Genomic DNA, 19131 nt, shown 5'->3' with positions numbered 1-19131 from the left:
TAACTTTGGAACCATGGGTGAAAAAACCTTAGAATTCCCTCCATCATATCACCATTAATGTATATGCACGTGTGTTTATGAACACACACACACACACACACACACACACACAGAGCAGGTCTAAGAGTGAAGTTTGTCGGGCGCTGGAAGTTGGTGTAACAAATAGAAAAGTCCAGATGGTCAGAATTTTGCACATTCAGCAAAAACATGTCTTGTTGGTGTAGGAACAGACATGGTACGGATTGTGACTTGGTGGCCTCGACCTGCTTGGGTCTTCTAGCGACAATAGGCCCTCTTCTTTCCCAGAACTGGGACTGAGCATAGAGAGGACAGTGGCAGGAGGGAGGAGGGGCTTGGCTTACTTTTTCTTTTGTGTCCCCCTTTCTTTCTATCCCAGTCCTCTTTCTACCCCAGTCACGCACACTGAACATGGTACATCAAAGAAAGAAACAGCAAAGAAGTGGAAATAGACGTCTGGACATGGGTAACACTTTGCAAATATTATTGCATTAGCCTGTATTATCCTTCTCTGCGCAGGTCCCTTACTCCTAGCACCAGCCCCCAGACTGTCGCTCCAGGCAGGGCAGGTGTTTTCTTTGTATTCTCTTGTACTCTTTGTGGGTGCCTGGCACCCTAGTAGGTATACACAAGTGTTTGCTGAATGAATGAGTGAGCTCACTGAGTCAGAATGAAGTTTACCTCTTGTGCCAGTTTCCAGGTGTGTTCTCTCTCTCTCTGGTTTCCAATATTTTCCTAGACGAGGGATTCTTTTCCTTTTACCCAGATTGAGGACGAGATGCTTTGTGACCCTCCTTCTGGACACACCCCCACTGCAGCCCACAGGTCTGAAGTCTTGGGCTTGGATCCCTCCTCCTCTCAGATCCCTGAAGGTTGCTGTGTTCCAGCACGGTGGGAGCAGGGCACTGCAGGGTGCAGGGAGGGAGCCTAAGGAATTAATTTGTTAATCTTTATTACAAAGGCCGCTTCTATTGTTTACAGGCCATTAGAAACCATTATCATCTTCCCAGGCTGGGGAGACAGCAGCTAGCTGCTTTGATGCATGTCTTGGAGCGATAAGGAAAATTTATCCCTTCAGAATTTCTTCTTGGTTTATTGTTTGACGCAACTAGTCAACTTTCTTTCCAGAAGTCTCCGGCTCAGGCAACTTTTTCGAATTGTTGCTGGGGGAGGTTCAGGTTAGGATCCTATAACTCTGCAACTGGAAGACACCTGAGATAAATGATTGGCCATAACCTACCACCTCCCTCTTTCACCGGCACCCCTATTTTTCCACCCAGAGCAGAGCAGTTCCTGGACACACCACCTTTTCAAGGAATTTGCGCCTATTGAGCTCTGAGCAGGGTGGACTTCTCTTCTGACTTTCAGCAAATCTTCCTGTCTCCAGGATCATGTCTCCTCTGCTGGGAAGGCTACTAGAGCTCTCCCCACACCCCACATTGCTGGCCCCTTACCCAGAACTCCCTGAGTACTGTGCACTTAGGTGGTGGGTTTATCTTCACTCTGCCCTCTTCTGTGATAGGCATATCTAGCCTCCTCCTGGGTGGGCTGGGCAGAGCCCTTGAGGGCCCTCACCCATCTCCCAGACAATCTGTCTGCTCCAGGGGTTCTTTTTGAGGGTGTGACATTTCATCTGGACAGATATGGGCATCAGGATGTAGGCTACATCCACCTTGTTGTGGCCAGGTTTTTGTCCTGTGATCCTGCGGCATGTTCTATGTCCTGGACCTGATAAAAAGTCCCTCATACTGAAGCCTGAATACTGAAAGTCACTTTTCAGCTGATTGGTTGAAGAGTTCCTGTGTGCTCTGTAAGAGATGAGCCAGCTTGCCCAATCCTGGGCATTCACATGCTGTTTGGACAAATGAATGGATGGATACAGGAATAAGGGATGTCAGCCAGGACCAGGTTACTCCTCATGGGGCTGTGTATTCAACTCACTAAGTGTTTGATGAGTGTCCGCCATGGAAGAGTTGGTTGCTGTTGTTGTTTAGTTACTCAGTCGTGTCCTACTCTTTGTGACCCCATGGACTGCAGCACGCCAGGCTCCTCTGTCCTCCGCTATCTCCTGGAGTTTGCTCAAATTCATGTCCATTGAGTCGCTGATGCTATAACCATCTCACCCTCTGCCGCCCCCTTCTCCTTTTGCCTTCAGTCTTTCTCAGCATCAGGGTCTTTTCCAGTGAGTTGGCTCTTCACATCAGGTGGCCAAAGTATTAGAGCTTCAGCTGCAGGAAGAGTTGGTGCTGGGGGTCAAAAGATGCGTAAGACCTGGTTCTTTGACATTCAAGCATTTATATCTAGAGGGAAGTGAGATTCTTATTAGACGAGGCAGGTAAGAACACATGGGAATAGAGAGACCTCGACTTGTTGAAGGAGTGTAAAGGGTGGTGGGTTAATTGCAAATGAAGGGGTCAGGAGAGCTTCGGGGAGGAGATGGTTTGTAAGGATCACAGTGAGTAAAAGGAAAGGAAAGCAGATCCTGACTGGTAAAGAGCAAGTGCCACTGTTTTGATGCGTGACAGTGCCTTGAGCTTGCCACAGACCAGGCCTGGCAGCCCCACCGAAAGCCACTTCTGACTTCAGCCAGTGAGGCTCCAGATCCATCTCAGACAACGCCAAATAATCCCAGGAATTTTTTCCAGGCGTCTGACCCCTGGGTAAGGCTTGGGGCAGACATTCCTGTCCTCCAGACTTCACAGGGGCCCCAGGTTGCTGGAGTTTGCTCTTTGGAGGGCACGTAGGACACACTCAGGGATGCCCTAGAGTTGGTGAAGGGGGTGGATAAACTTCCAGCACTAGATTCCTCAGTTTCCATTAAGTCTCTTTGCCCTTCCCCCAGCTAGTCTCATTGTTAGGCCAAGCATCACGCTCTTCTGAAGTTTGCTCATGCTCTTCCTCCCTCTAGGAGAGTCTTCCTCTTATTTTTGTTTGTCCGATTTCATCCACTCTTCCGCAGAGGCCCAACCTCCTTCTGGAAAGATATGCATCTTTTTTTTCTGAGCTCCCAAAGCAGATCCCCTGCTGAAGTTGGTGATGGGTCTCCTCCCTGTCTATCAGAGGCATGGCACAGGATGACTACCCCAGAGATGAAGGAAAGGATGAAACTTCCTACTGTCCCACTTTTATTCCAGATTAAGTATTTAAAGTCAACATGTTTTAACACATTAAAAAAAACCCTTCCAAATCCTCCTGATTTTTCATGTTCTCAGGGTAACTGCTTAGTTACCTTCCAGAGAGTGGGAGAAAGCCAATAAGGAGAATTCTTAATCTCCAGGAGCAGGACGGAGTGCAGAAATGTCTTAGAAATGGAAGATTCCCTTGGCTCCTTGCTTCAGCAGCGCTGCAGCCCATTTATAACTGTGGGAGAGGGCTCCCTCTCAGTGTCGCTTATCTCTGCCTCACATTCACAGACTCACCCGTCTGGAGTCTCCCTGGATTTTGGCCAAGCCAGTTGGGAATGCATAATAGCTGAGATATGGGATGGGGCAAGCTTGCCACGTCCTTGCATGCTGCTGTGAAGGTCTCCCGTCTCCCCTTCTCTCTTCCCTCCCAACCTCTTCTCTGGCATTGGGAGCTAAGCTTCATGGTCCCACCTCTCTAATCTTTGAAAGAAGGCAGATTCAGATTCCATATTTGTAGGTGGCTGTGCTAGTGTTTATGGACACCCCTTGGAGATTGGGAGGGATGTTTGGGTTAGCAGATTTAGACCAAATGGCATTTAGCTAGCTGCCATTTTGAAATCTCAGCTAAAGGGTCTTTTGAACTTCTGAGCTCTGTCTATAAAATCTCCCCCAGCTCACTTGCTTTTTATGACCAGGAGTTTGATTTTGCTTTAGTGGCTTTCTGTTTTGCTTTTTTTGCCCTGGTCAGAAATAAGGATGACAAAAGGAAAGGCCCCTGGAAAGAAGATTCTAGCCTTCTAGTCTAGAAGATGGGAGCTAGGGCTGCTGGGAAATTTGATGAGGTCTTGTCGGGGGTGGGGCAGGGGGTGGTCTGGAGCCTGGACTGGAGGCGTTGGGGGGGCAGAAGGCGTGGGACCATGCTGTTAGTGCTCTTGCCCCAGGAGCACTCTGTTCAGGCGGTCCACCGGGTACAGTGGCTGACAGAACTACAGTACAGTGGTGGAAGCTACATCCTTGTTGAAGATGGTCTTGTGCACTGTTAGACTGGATCGTTCCATGCCACAGACAAAAGCTGAGTCACTAGCTGGAGTTACCAGGGGTGTTCTAGCGTGTTCTTCTCTTCCAGTGTCTTTAATGCAACATCACGGGATTCTGGACAATGGCTCAGTGCTCTTTAGGTGAGTGGGATGGTTCTGACACACGCATGAGATTGTAATAAAGCCACATGCCTTTGTTTGTTGTTTTACCTTTAAAAATTAAGTGTTTATGTGTGTGTGTTTGTGGGTATGCGTGTGTGTGCATGTCTGTGTGTGTGTGTGTGTGTGTGTGAGGGGGTGGGGCAAGGAGGGAGAGAGAATGTGAAGCATTTACCCATCGCTACACGCATGGGAGTGGGTGAGGTGATGGGTGGATTTGTTATGGGACGAGGTGCTGGTATGTTTGTTTCTAGAATGATAGGTTTGATTGTTGTGAACCTTATTTTTTGTCTGTTTGTTTGATTTCATGTTAATATTCCTCCCTATATTAGTCTGTTGTAATAAAGTACCACAAACTGAGGGGCTTAAACAACAGAAATATACTGCTTCACAGTTCTGGAGGCCAGAAAGCCAAGACCAAGGTATTGGTGGGCTAGGATCCTTCTGAGAGTTTTGAGGGAGAGCTCTTTGGGCCTGTTTTAGCTTCTGGAGGTTTGCTGGCAGTCTTTGGTGTTGCTTGGCTTCTATAAGCATCACCGCATCTCTGCCTTCATCCTCATATGGCATTTTCCCTGTGTGCATGTCTCTGTGTGCAAATTTCCTCTTTTTATAAGGATATCAGTCATCCTGGATTATTTGTTGTTGTGTAGTTGGTAAGTTGTGCCCAGCTATTTTTTCGACACCATGGATGGTAGCCTGCCAGGCTCCTCCGTCCATGGGATTTCCCAGGCAAGGATATTGGAGTGGGTAGCCATTCCCTTCTCCAGGGAGCTTCCCAACCCAGGGATCAAACCCTTGTCTCCTACTTTGGCAGGCAGATTCTTTACCACTGAGCCACCTGGGAAGCCCATACTGGATTAGGGCCCACCCTAACCACCTCATTTTAACTAGTTAGGTCTGCAATGACCCTGTTTCCAAGTAAGATCAGATTCTGAGATACTGGGGGTCAGGACTTTAACATATGCCTTTTGAGAAGACATGATTCAACTCATAATACTTTCTTCTCCTAAAAAATGGAGAAGCTCTTTTTTTTTAAAGAGAGCTTTACTTTTTGAAAAAGAAAGACCTCTAAAGTGGTAAAAAATTAAAACTCTACAGATAGTAAACAGGAGAGGAAGATAAGTCTCCTCCCATCCTCAGACCTTAGTTCTTCAGTTTACCTTTTTTTTTAGCTGCACTTCTCAGCTTGCAGGATCTTAGTTCCCAGACCAGGGATTGAACCCTGGCCATGGCAATGAAGGGCTTCCCAGGTGGTTCAGTAGTAAAGAATCTGCCTGTTAATGCGGGAGATGCAGGTTTGATCCCTGGGTTGGGAAGGTCCCCTAGAGGAGGAAATGGTAACCCACTACAGTATTCTTGCCTGGAAAATTCCATGGACAGAGGAACCTCATGGATAAGAGTTGCACCTGACTTAGCGACTGAGTACACATGCATGGCAGTGAAAGCTTGGCGTCCTAACCACTGAGCCGCCAGGGGATTCCCCTAGTTCTTTAACACAGAGCCGACCCCTGGCACTCATTTTGTTTCCTCCCTATTCTTTCTGGAGTTGTTCCATGAGTATAAATGTGTATCTATCCTTTTTTCCCCCTTAAAATAGCTGCATTCTAAATGCCCTGTTCTACACCTTGCTTTTTCAATTTAACAACATATTTCAGAGATCCGTATCAACAGGTATATGTCTGTCCTATCTTTAACAGATGTACTGTATTTCATTGTGCAGATACACCATGATTTATTTAACTTCACCTCTCTTGATGGGTATTTAGGGGATTTCTAATCTTTGCTCTAATGAGAAAAATTATATACACATTTCTTTATCCACTAGTGTAAGTCACCTATATAGCTCCTTCTTAAAAAGTTCATGTATAGTATATAAAAGTACATTTAAAAAATATTTGTTAAGTTCCTACTCTGGGCAAGCATTTAATATTTTATCATACTGATATTCATATTTACTCAGCATAGTGGCTTGTCCTAAGTCAGTAATGAAAATTCTTGCATATTGATCTCTACTTTTGATTATTTTTCACTTGGTTCCTAGGAGTAAGTCAAATAATCAAGAAATTGTTGTCTCTGGATCCTTATTGCCAAACCGTATTTCAGAGATGTACCAATTTATGTTTTTGCCAGAAGAGTGCTTATCTTGCCCTACAACACTAGCCTTATCATTAAAACAAATGAAAAGCATTGCTAATTTGGTATGTGAAATATGGGATTTCATTTTTTTAGTTTTTACTTATTTATTAGCTATTCTTATTTCTTCTTTAGTGGCTTGTCTGTGTCCTTTAGCCTTTTATCTGTTAAGGTGTCAAAGCTTTTTATATCAACTTGTGTGGGCACTCACTGATATTGCTTTGTCATATCTGACATATATGTGGCAAATATTTTTAGTACTTTGTGGTTTGACTTTATATTATTTTAAACCAACTTTATTATGATATTATTTACACACAATAAAATGTACTCATTGAAGTATATCATTCACTGAATTTTGACAAGTGTATATTCCCATGTAACCACAACCAGGACAGACTTTCTATCATTCCCCCCAAATTCCCCTGGGCCTCTTTGCAGTCCACCCCATCTCTTGCCCCAGGTAACCATTGATCTGCTTTCTGACACTATAGATTAGTTTTGTTGGTTCTAAAATTTCATGTAAATAGAATCATACTGTATGTTTTAGAATCTAGCTTATTTTACTCAGCCCCCCCTTTTTTTTTTTAAAGATTTACCCATGTTATTGTGTATGGTGCTCCTTTTTATTTCACTCTATGAATATACAAGAATTTTTTATCCATTCACCAGTTGATGGACATTTGGGTTGTTTTCAGTTTTTGGCTACTATGAATGAAGCTGCTGTGAGCAACTGTGTACAAGTCTTTTTGTAGACATATTTTTTCCTCCCATTTTGGGTAAATTTGTAGACATGAAACTGCTCAGCCATATAGCAAGCACATGTTTCTATATAAGCGACTGCCACACTCTTCTGAAGTGGCTGAGCCATTTTATATTCCCAAAATGTATGAGCATTTTAGTTGCTATGCACCTTCACCAGCACTTAATATCATCAATTTTAAAAATTTTAATTATTTTAGTGGGTGTGATGTCTTATAGTTTCAGTTTGCATTTTATGCTTAATATCATATTTTCACATGCTTGTTGACTGCCTGTGTTCTTTTGTGAATAGTTTATTCAAATCTTTGCCCATTTAAAAAAAATTGGTTTGTCTTCTCAGTACTGAAATGCTAGGGTTCTTTATGTATTCTAGATATAGGTCCTTCATCACATATATGTATGATGAATAATTTCTCTCAGATTGTGTTTTGCCTATTCATCTTCTTAACAGAGACTTTTATCCCATTGTGGTAAAATATATGTAACATAAAAGATGCCATTTTAATCATGTTAAGTATACAATTCAGTGGCATCAATTTCACTAACACAGTTGGGCAACTGCTATTCCTGTCTTTAAGAATAGAAACTTTTAAGTTTGACAAAGTTCAACTTATTCTTTCCCTTTTGTGTTTCTTGTTTTTGTGTCCTGAGAAAATTTGCTCACACTAAGATTTCCCTTTACGTTTTCTTTTGGAAATTTTATAATTTTAACGCTTAATTTAATTCTGTGATCAATTTGGAGTTACTTTCTGTATTTACATGAGGTTAAGTTTGATTTTACTTACTTATTTTTGATACTGATATCCACTTAAAATAAGTAGAACTTAGTAGATGTTACTGTTTTTCTTTTGTGAGTCACTGATTTATTTCACTGCTGTTTATCTTAGAAATTCCACACTCCCATTCAGCTATCAGATAGATAATCACCTATATAATTCTTTCTTAAATTTTTTTTTTTTATTTTTTAACCTCAATTCTTTGATTCACTTGAAATGTGTTGAGGTTTATGTGAAGAGTTGAAGGACTCATTTGATTCTCCCTCAACAGTTGAGTGAATAGTGGGAAGGGGAGTTCCTAGAGGAGGTATATCTTCCCTGCTGGCTCAGCAGGTAAAGAATCCTCCTGCCAATGCAGGAGACACAGAAAGCACGAGTTTGATCCCTGGGTCAGGAAGATCTCCTGGAGAAAGAAATGGCTACCCACTCCAGTATTCTTGCTTGAAAAATCCCATGGACAGAGGAGCCTGCTGGGCTACAGTCCATGGAGTGGTGAAGAGTCAAACACGACTGAGCAACTCAGCACACAGATACACACAGTGGGGATGGAAGGTAAGCAGAGGGTGGAGCTTTTGTGAAATGGGGGCCACTCGGCCTCGCCTGGCGAGTAGTTGTGGGAGACAAGTCAGAGAGGCTGGGATTGGGGAGAGACAAGAGAGAATGAGAACAGGAAGTGAGACCTGGCAATTTCTAGCTTTAAAGAGGATGGGATGGCAGTGGGGGTGGGGAATTGCCAGTTCTTGATTCCTGAAAGGGTGACACTGGAAGGTAGAATTAAACATTGACCTTGAGATTCAAGTTGAGCGGTTGGTTAGAACGTCTCTTCTTTAACCAGAAAAAAAGAAGGCAGGAGAAGAAGCTGGCTTTCCGAGGGAGTAAAAGAAACAAAGAAAATGACATTCCTTGAGAATATAATCGGAACAGTTCCTTACCTTTTGTACATTTTGAGTATCCAAAATACTTTTATGTACTTTCTTTTACCTTTTGAAACTATTTTCTTGATGCATTGTGTGATAGGCAGGGCAGACATTACCCCATTATCCGTCCTGCTGCTGCTGCTGCTAAGTCACTTCAGTTGTGTCCAACCCCATGTGACCCCAAAGATGGCAGCCCACCAGGCTCCCCTGTCCCTGGGATTCTTCAGGCAAAAACACTGGAGTGGGTTTCCTTCTCCAATGCATGAAAGTGAAAAGTGAAAAGTGAAAGTGAAGTCGCTCAGTCATGTCTGACTCTGAGCGACCCCATGGACCGCAGCCTACCAGGCTCCTCCGTCCATGGGGTTTTCCAGGCAAGAGTACTGGAGTGGGTTGCCATTGCCTTCTCATCCTACAGGTCAGGAAAGGTGAGGCTCAGTGAGGTTAGCAGGCTTGCCCCACTTCTGTTCTCTGATCTATAGGTACTTGTGCTATGGGAGAGCTTCCCAGGGTAAAGAACCCTCCCGTCAATGTAAGAGATGTGAGAGATGCGGGTTTGATCCCTGGGTTGGGAAGATCCCCTGGAGGAGGACATGGCCACCTACTACAGTATTCTTGCCTGGAGAATCCGACGGACAGAGGCGCCTGGAAGCTACAGTCCATAGGGTTGACTGAAGTGACTTAGCATGCACACATGCACGTGGTGTGGGAAGCAGGAAGCTTGCAGTAAATTCTGATTTGGTTTTCACCCACTTGCTGTGTGAGGGTGGCCAGCCTCTTTCCATCCCCAGCACCTCAGCTTTCTGAACTATGAAGTGAGATTGATAATATCTGCACCCTTAGCCTCACACAATGGGAAGTTCAAGGAAAATAATCTACGTGAACAAGCTCTGACAAATAAAAAGCAGGATGCAAATATCAGTCTTATTAAGGTTCTAATTTCATCAAACTGGGGCTGGGAATCAGCTGGTCCCAGGGTGGGGAGAGCTAAAGACCCAGGGTCATGCTGATGCCACAGGTTGAGTTGCTTCTACGTGTCCGGAGGCAGGGGTCATCTCTGATGGAGTGGGCAGGGGGCTCAGGGCTCTGAGACGTCGTGATTGAGGTACCCATTCAACTCCCAAGGCTGGAGGCCTTAAAGGTCAGTGTGGGGACGTTTGAGGGCTCACATGTACTGGGGAAATCTCTGGATTTGAATTCTGAGGCCTTGGACTTGAACATTCACTTCAGTTTACTTCAGTCACTTAGTCGTGTCTGACTCTGAGACCCCATGAACCGCAGCACGCCAAAACTCGCTGTCCATCACCAACTCCCAGAGTTTACATAAACTCATGTCCATTGAGTCGGTGATGCCATCCAACCATCTCATCCTCTGTTGTGCCCTTCTCCTCCTGCCTTCAATCTTTCCCAGCATCAGGGTCTTATCAAATGAGTCAGCTCTTCACATCAGTGGCCAAAGTATTGGAGTTTCAGCTTCAACATCAGTCCTTCCAATGAATACCTAGGACTGATCTCCTTTAGGATGGACTGGTTGTATCTCTTTGCAGTCCAAGGGACTCTCAAGAATCTTCTCCAACACCACAGTTCAAAAGCATCAATTCTTCGGCACTCAGCTTTCTCTAGAGTCCAACTCTTGCATCCATACATGACTATTGGAAAAACCATAGCCTTGACTAGACAGCCATTTGTTGACAAAGTAATGTCTCTGCTTTTTAATATGCTATCTAGGTTGATCATAACTTTCCTACCAAGGAGTAAGCGTCTTTTTATTTCATGCCTGCAATCACCATCTGCAGTGATTTTGGAGCCCCCCAAAATAAAGTCAGCCACTGTTTCCACTGTTTCCCCATCTATTTGCCATGAAGTGATGGGACTGGATGCCATGATCCTAGTTTTCTGAATGTTGAGCCTTAAGCCAACTTTTTCACTCCTCTTTCACCTTCATCAAGAGGCTCTTTAGTTCCTCTTCACTTTCTGCCATAAGGGTGGTGTCATCTGAATATCTGAGTTATTGATATTTCTCCCAGCAATCTTGATTCCAGCTTGTGCTTCTTCCAGCCCAGCATTTCTCATGATGTAATCTGCATATAAGTTAAATAAGCAGGGTGACAATATACAGCCTTGATGTACTCCTTTTCCTATTTGGAACCAGTCTGTTGTTCCATGTCCAGTTCCAGCTGTTGCTTCCTGACCTGCATACAGGTTTCTCAAGAGGCAGGTCAGGTGGTCTAGTATTCCCATCTTTTGAAGAATTTTCCACAGTTTATTGTGATCCACACAGTCAAAGGCTTTGGCATAGTCAATAAAGCAGAAATAGATGTTTTTCTGGAACTCTCTTGCTTTTTTGATGATCCAGCGGATATTGGCAATTTGATCTCTGGTTCCTCTGCCTTTTCTAAAACCAGCTTGAACATCTGGAAGTTCACGGTTCATGTATTGCTGAAGCCTGGCTTGGAGAATTTCGAGCATTACTTTACTAGGGTGTGACACGATGAGTGCAATTGTGTGGTAGTTTGAGCATTCTTTGGCATTGCCTTTCTCAGGGATTGGAATGAAAACTGACATTTTCCAGTCCTGTGGCCACTGCTGAGTTTTCCAAATTTCCTGGCATATTGAGTACAGCACTTTCACAGCATCATCTTGTAGGATTTGAAACAGCTCAACTGGAATTCCATCACCTCCAGTAGTTTTGTTCATAGTGATGCTTCCCAAGGCCTACTTGACTTCACATTCCAGGATGTCTGGCTCTAGGTGAGTGATCACATCATCGTGATTATCTGGGTCATGAAGATCTTTTTTGTACAGTTCTTCTGTGTATTCTTGCCACCTCTTCTTAATATCTTCTGCTTATGTTAGGTTCATACATTTTCTGTCCTTTATTGAGCCCATGTTTGCATGAAATGTTCCCTTGGTATCTCTAATTTTCTTGAAGAGATCTCTAGTCTTTCCCATTCTATTGTTTTCCTCTATTTCTTTGCATTGATTGTTGAGGAAAGCTTCCTTATCTCTCCTTGCTATTCTTTGGAACTCTGCATTCAAATGGGAATTTCTTTCCTTTTCTGCTTTGCTTTTCACTTCTCTTCTTTTCATAGCTATTTGTAAGGCCTCCTCAGACAGCCATTTTGCTTTTTTGCATTTCTTTTTCTTGGGGATGGTCTTGATCCCTGTTTTTCACCATGTCCTAGACCCGGGGTGAGATACTTGATTTCTCTGAAAATTAGTTTCCTTATCTTTGAAATGTAACATCATATACTCTGGAAATACTGAAATTCCCAAAACTTGCTATGCCTCTGTGCCTTGGTGAAACTCCTGCTCCTTCAAAGCAGAGGTGGGAGGCGGGGAAGAGAGATGCTCTACTGGTGGCCTTGAGGAAGGGACATGAGCCAAGGAGTGCAGGTCGTCTCTAGAGACTGAAAAACATAAAGGGATTTTCTCCTCAGAGCCTCTAGAAGGATCTAGTTCTGCTGACACCTTGACATTAGCCCCGGGAGACTGATTTTGGACTTACAACATCTAGAACTATAAGAGAGTAAATGTGTAGTGTTTTAAGCCACTAAGCCTGTGATAATTCATTACAGCAGGAGTAGTAAACTAATACAATGCACTTAAGATTCATCCAAGTTATTGCATGTATGGATGCATTCCATTGTATGGATGTTTCACCACTTGTGTATTCATTTATCAATTGATGAACACTTGGGCTGTTTCCAAGTCTGGGGCATTACAAATAAAGCTGCTATGAACATTTATATATGTAGGTCTTTGTGCAGACATATGTTTTCATTTCTCTTTAGCAAACGCCTAGGAGTGGGATTGCTGGGTCATAAGTGTATATTTAATTTTATAAAAACTGCTAAAGTGCTTTCCAAAGTGGTACATTCCCACCAGCAGTACATGGGATTTCCAGTTATTCTATATCCTTGCCAATGTGTAGCATTGCCAGTCTTTTTAATTTTAGCCAGTATAATAGATGTTCAGTGATATCTCATTGTGATTTTAATTGCATTTTCCTGATGACTAATGATGTTGAACATTTTTTTCCACAGGCTCTTTGGCTATCTGTATTACTTTTTCTTGTGAAATGTCTATTCATTCCTTTGGCCATTAAAAAAATTGGGTCATTTGTCTTATTATTGAGTTTTAAGAGTTCTTTATATATTCTGACTACATAGACTTTATCAGATATACGTTTTGCAAATATTTGCTTCGAGTCTGTGGCTTGTGTTTTTGTTTTCTTATTAGTGCCTTTCAAAGAGCAGATGCTTTAAATTCTGATCAAGTCCAGTATATCAATTTTTTTTCTCCTGTGGATTATGTACTTTGTGTCTCATCTAAGAAATCTCTGTGCTGCTGAGTTCTGCGTTATGTTGCTTCAGTCGTGTCCGACTCTGTGTGACTCTATGGACTATAGCCTGCCAGGCTCCTCTGTCCATGGGATCTTCTAGGCAAGGATACTGGAGTGGGTTGCCATTTTCTCCTCCTTGCTTAAGCCAAAATCACAATGACTTTCTCTCTCATGTTCTTCTAGAAGTTTCATAGTGTTAGTTCTTAGATTTAGCTGTATGATCCGTATTGAGTTAATGTTTATATATGGTGTGAGGTAAGGGTTGAGGTTTTAAAAATGAAAAAAAAAAAATTGGTAATGCCTTTGACTAGTTAGGGTACCAGGTTAATGCTGGCCTCGTGAAATGAATTAGTATCGTACTAGGTGCTACAAGGAATATAAAGGTCAGATCCAACCCTTGCTGCAACCATATGCATAAACATATCTCAAGTATTATAAAGGCAGAATTTAATGAGCTCCATAAGGAAATGCTTCTGGCCCTGCAAGAAGAAAGAGGGAAGCCATGGGAAGCCTCAGAGAAGCCTTCCTGAAGGTGGTAGCACTAAAAAGTGCTTTAGTAGGGCTGCAACTTTGCGCACCCCTGGGGGTACTGGCTATGAATGATGCTCCCTTCTGGGCTCACAGGATAGAACGTGGATGGTGTCCACCGAGAGTTGTAGACACAGAGGCCCTGCTAAAATAGGTCTACCAGCTGAGAGACTATGGGGGAAGGTGCGTGGGTGGGCAAGGGTGCTGTTAGAGGGGATTCAATTAAATTCATGACTGGTTGTTTTATATACATATCCTTTTGTCTCCCCAACTTTTAAATTAACTCTCACTGATCTGCATCCTCCCCACATTGAATAAGGTGCTGGAGGCCTTGGAGAGGAAGGTGGGGAGGTGGGGGACCAGCCCTCCTGGAGTGCCCCTGGCTCTGTGCTCAATCTCAGTCCTCCCACCAACCCTCCAATCACAGCTTTAAAATAAAAAAAGAAAAATTGGCAACAGCATGCATCATGCCCGATCTTATTACTATTTCCCTGACCAGGGATCAAACCCATGTCCCCTGCCCTGAGAGCGAGGAGTCCCAACCACTGGCCTGCCAGGAAAGTCCCCAGTCGCAGCTTCTTTATCTCCACTTTCGCAGATTAAAAAATGAGTCTCATAAAGATTCAGTGCCTTGCCCAGGGTCAGCGGCTAGTGAGTAGTGGAGCTGAGATCGCCGTCGGGCCCCCAGCTCCCCTCGGCCTCTCCGGCACCCTCCCCCTCGGCTCGGAGACGACTTCATTTCCGAGGAAGGCAAGCACACAGACAGGAAAGGAATGGGTGCCGGGGGCAGGTCAGGATGAGATATTTGTGAGTGGGTTTGTTCTGATTTAGCAAAAACACTCAGCTCTGTGGGCTGGGCTGCGGCTGACTGGCTGTGTGGTCAGGGTTTGCAAAGCTTCCAAAGATCCTTTTGCTAGAAGGGCTTTAAAAGCTGCAAGCTCTCAGCAGTTTCTATCAGTTGGGATTTTTTTCCCTCCAGACTGAATCCTGTCAGGGTTTTACTGGCTTCTGTGTTCCCAGACTGACCTGTGTCTCTGTCCTCTCACCACTTCCTGTCCCTGGTGTCTCCTCGGGAAAGGGTTCTTCACCAGCTTCATCTCCTGGTCCCCAACATCCGTCTCGTCTCTCTGTCAGAACCCTCTGGTTTCTCCAAGAAGCGTGGAGTTGAGCTCATCAGGAACAAAGGAACTCTGGGACCTACTTTTGATCCAGATTTGGGGGTTTGCTTCTTTTCCTGGTATCATATTTTTAAAAAATAATTTTACAAGTTTTTTTTTAACCTATTAAAAAATAAAATTTTTTTTTTTGACTGTACCCTGAGGTATATGAGATCTTAATTCCCCAACCAGGGATCAAAACCATACCCCTGGCATTAGAAGGCAGAGTTTTAACCACTGGACCATGGGAGAAGTCCCCGGGCTGATATTTTTAAAAGAGCTCTTAAACACCAGGGCACCATGAGAAGTTATTGCTTGAGGGGCTGGGGTGAAACCCGAGGTCACCATGTGTGGAAGTTCGCCTTCTCCCCGACCCTGTTACGTCCTGACCATGTGGAATGACCTTATCCTCAGACCCCTCTCAGTGAGTCTTGCTGGCTTGCCCTGGGCATGGGCTTCTTCTCCTTTGCTTGGTCACCATGGGCCCTGCCCCTGTCACCTCAGAGGCAAACAGAGATAGGGCCTCTCTGGGTTGCTGGCTCTGAGGACAGCATCACACCACTCTGCGTCAGCAGAAAGAGCATCCTCCGTCACCTGCATCCTGGAGCCCCTCCCCCATTGCCCCTGGAGGCCTCTGTGCCCTCCAGCGCTGCCCACCAGGCCCAGCGCCCAGTGCTCCAGGGATTCCCGGTGTCTCCCGGTGACTTCACGGCAAGCATTCTGGGTTGGTTCTCCTTGCCTCCAACTCCTTCCAGGACTTGCCAAGGATGACGCCTCCAAGCTCCTCCCAGCTCCCAAAATACCAGTCCTGCCTGCCGGCCCTGCCAGAAAATGCTTAGCACATTAGCGGGTTTAGCCGCCACAGTTGCAGCCATTTAGGAAGCTGCAGAGGCACATAGATTTCATTCTGGAATTCTTTCCAGCTGCTCGCTATTTTGACAACACTGGGTGGCACCGTTACCAGGAACCTGCAGGGCCTGTGAGCTGGAAGTGGCGGGGGGCCTGGGGACTGGGGTGGTAGGCACAGCAGCCTTTTCTCCTTGGCTGGTCTCCCTCCTTGCCTTCTGGCACTTGCTTGGAACTGATCTTGGATACCAGCGGCGTATTTCCAGTTGCCACTGTGCTGCGGCTTCTGCTTGAGGGAGAGACAAGAGGCCGCAAGGCAGAGTGAGGGGAAACAGCCCCACCAGACATCTTCTTGGACTCAGAAGATCTTGCCGCAGTGGGCTTCCGGCCTCTTAGTGGCTGAGGGCTCTGGAGCCAGTCACCAGCTCTCCAGAACTCCACTGTTCCCATCTGTAGAGGGGATCACGTGCCCTGATGCCTCTCCCATACCCCTCCACCACCCCACACCTCAGGATAAGATCTGGGATGTACAAGAGAAGGATGCACATGAAAGTGTTTTGGATAGTGGCAAACATTTGCATTTTTGTGAGTTCCTGGAGGGCAGGGACTCTGTTTTGTTTATCTTTGAATTTCTTCCACCATGTTGGTTTGTTGGATAGGAAAGTAAATATGACTTTCTGGAAGTTTCTCACTTGCCCATTGATGGTCAGTGTGATGAAGAGAAGTAAGGTTATGGGTGTGTTAGTTTGTTAGGGCTTTTGTAACCAGATACCACAGACTAGGGGCCTGAAGTGACATTTACTGCCTCATAGTTCTGGAGGCCAGAAGTCTGAGATCATGGTGCCCACAAGGCTGGTTCCTTGTGAGGGAGACTCTTCTAGGTGTCTTTTAGCTTCTAGAGGTTTGCCGGCAACTTTTAGTGTTCCTTGGTTTGTAGACACATTGCCCTGATCTCTGCCTTCATCTTCACAGATATCTCTGTTTCGAAATTCCCCTTTCTATGTAAGGATACCAGACATGTTGGGTTAGGAGCCACCCTCATAACCTCATTCTAGTTAATTACATCTTTAATAGCCCTATTTCCTGACATAGAAGGCAAGGGATCTTCTGAGCCCTGGGGCCAACGTAGTATAGGGAAGACCAAGGCAGTGTGTCAGGCCTGACTGGGAAAAGAGTTCTGATGCAGAGGCAGGGCCTTATTGGGTGAAGAACCCCATTTTATACTACCATTCTCAGATTTGGGGAAGTGGATTGTTCTCCATACAAGCAAGGCTCATCTTTCTTCCAACTCGGAAGCGTGGGTGTTCAGGTGTCATGACATGCTGGACACTGCCGAGTAAACGAGGTTCCCATTCTCTGCCCTTCCCTTCCTCCTGAAACTGCACTACTCAGATGGGGTTTAAACTGGCCCCAAACTTTCAGATCAGGACTTGAACCCATGGATGAGACTTTTACTCAGCCAAAACTTGAACTGGGGCTCGGACCCATTAACTTTTAACTAAGCTCCTTGGTGGCTCAGATGGTAAAGAATGTGCCTGCATGTGCAGGAGACCTGGGTTCAATCCTTGGGTCAGGAAGATCCCCTGGAGGACACGCTCCAGTATTCTTGCCTGGAAAATTTCATAGACAGAGGAGCCTGGTGGGCTACAGTCTGTGGGGTCACAAAGAGTCGGACACAACTGAATGACTAACACTTTCACTTTCTTTGAGCACTTAATGAAGCTCAGATTCTTTATGTCTCAGTGCAGAAGGAATTCAACAAGAGTCAAAGTGATATGTAAGAAGTGAATTTATTTTGAGAGACATACATTCCACAGACTGGATGAGGTTCATTGCAAAAGGCAAGAGCAGCCTGAAATATGGGGTGGTTAGCTTTTATGGGCTGGGTAATTTCATAGGCTGGGCTTCCCTGGTGGCTCAGTGGTAAAGAATCCTTCTGCCGGTAGGAGATGAATGTTCAGTCCCTGAGTTGGGAAGATCCTCTGGAGAAGAAAATGGCAACCCCAGTATTCTTGCTTGGGGAATCTCATGGACAAAGGAGCCTGGTGGGCTATAGTTCATGGGGCTGCAGAGAGTCAGACACGAGTTAGTTACTAAACAATAACAATTTCATAGGCACATCGTTCCACCTACTTTGGAGAAGGGATAGACATTTCCAGGAATTGGGCTGCTGCCCACTTTTTGGTTATTTATGGTTGGCCTCAGAACTCTCATAGCACCCGTGGGTGTGTCATTTTACACTTGCTAATGTGTACAATGAGCAAATACTGAGGCTCAAAGTCCTCTGGAAGTTGAGTCTGTGGTTGTTTTGGGTCTAGTTGGTTCTAACTAGTTTATGTCGTATTCACAATTTATTCTTTAAGGATTGTTCCCTGTCCCCTTCCCTCCTGTTTCCCTTTGTCATCCTTTTTGTCCCCCACCACAGTTTCCTATGCTAGGAAAGCAATGCTCTAACTTCTCCAAGCCAGGCTTCAACAGGTCATGAACCAAGAACTTCCAGATGTTCAAGCTGGATTTAGAAAAGGCAGAGGAACCAGAGATCAAATTGCCAACATCCGTTGGATCATTGAAAAAGCAAGAGAGTTCCAGAAAAAGGTCTGCCTTATTGACTACTCCAAAGCCTTTGACTGTGTGGATCACAACAAACTGTGGAAAATTCTTCAAGAGATGGGAATACCAGACCACTTGACCTGCCTCCTGAGAAATCTGTGTGCTGGTCAAGAAGCAACAGTTTGAACCGGACATGGAACAACGGACTGGTTCCAAATTGGGAAAGGAGTACACCAAAGCTGTATACTGTCACCCTGCTTATTAAACTTAAATGCAGAGTACATCATGCAAAATGCCAGGCTGGACCAAGCACAAGCTGGAATCAAGATTGCTGGGAGAAATATTTTATCAATAATCTCAGATACGCAGATGACATCACCCTTATAGCAGAAAGCAAAGAAGAAATAAAGAGCCTCTGGATGAAAGTGAAAGAGGAGAATGAAAAGCTGGTTTAAAACTCAACATCCCAAAAACTAAGATCATGGCATCTGGTCCATGGCAAATAGATGGGTAAACAATGGAAAGAGTGACAGACTTTATTTTCTTGGACTCCAAAATCACTGCAGATGGTGACTGCAGCCATGAAATTAAAAGACGCTTGCTCCTTGGAAGAAAAACTATGACCAACCTAGACAACATATTAAAAAACACAGATATCCATTTGCTTACAAAGGTCCATCTAGTCAAAGCTGTGATTTTTCATGTCATGTATGGTTGTGAGAGTTGGAGTATAAAGAAAGCTGAGTGCTGAAGAATTGATACTTTTGAACTGTAGTGCTGA

At 44.6% G+C, this 19131-nt stretch overlaps 1 protein-coding gene across 3 annotated transcripts in view; it reads left to right on the top strand.

Annotated features, from left to right (window-relative positions):
- The window catches only part of DPF3 (double PHD fingers 3), a 277562-nt gene that overhangs the window by 58000 nt on the left and 200431 nt on the right, over nucleotides 1–19131 (top strand). The window lies entirely within an intron of this gene.

The sequence above is a fragment of the Muntiacus reevesi genome, chromosome 7 (assembly GCF_963930625.1).
Source record: "Muntiacus reevesi chromosome 7, mMunRee1.1, whole genome shotgun sequence".
In the NCBI taxonomy this organism is placed as follows: Eukaryota; Metazoa; Chordata; class Mammalia; order Artiodactyla; family Cervidae; genus Muntiacus; species Muntiacus reevesi.
Note: the sequence above shows the minus strand (reverse complement) of the source record. Positions and strands in the feature narration are given on the sequence as shown.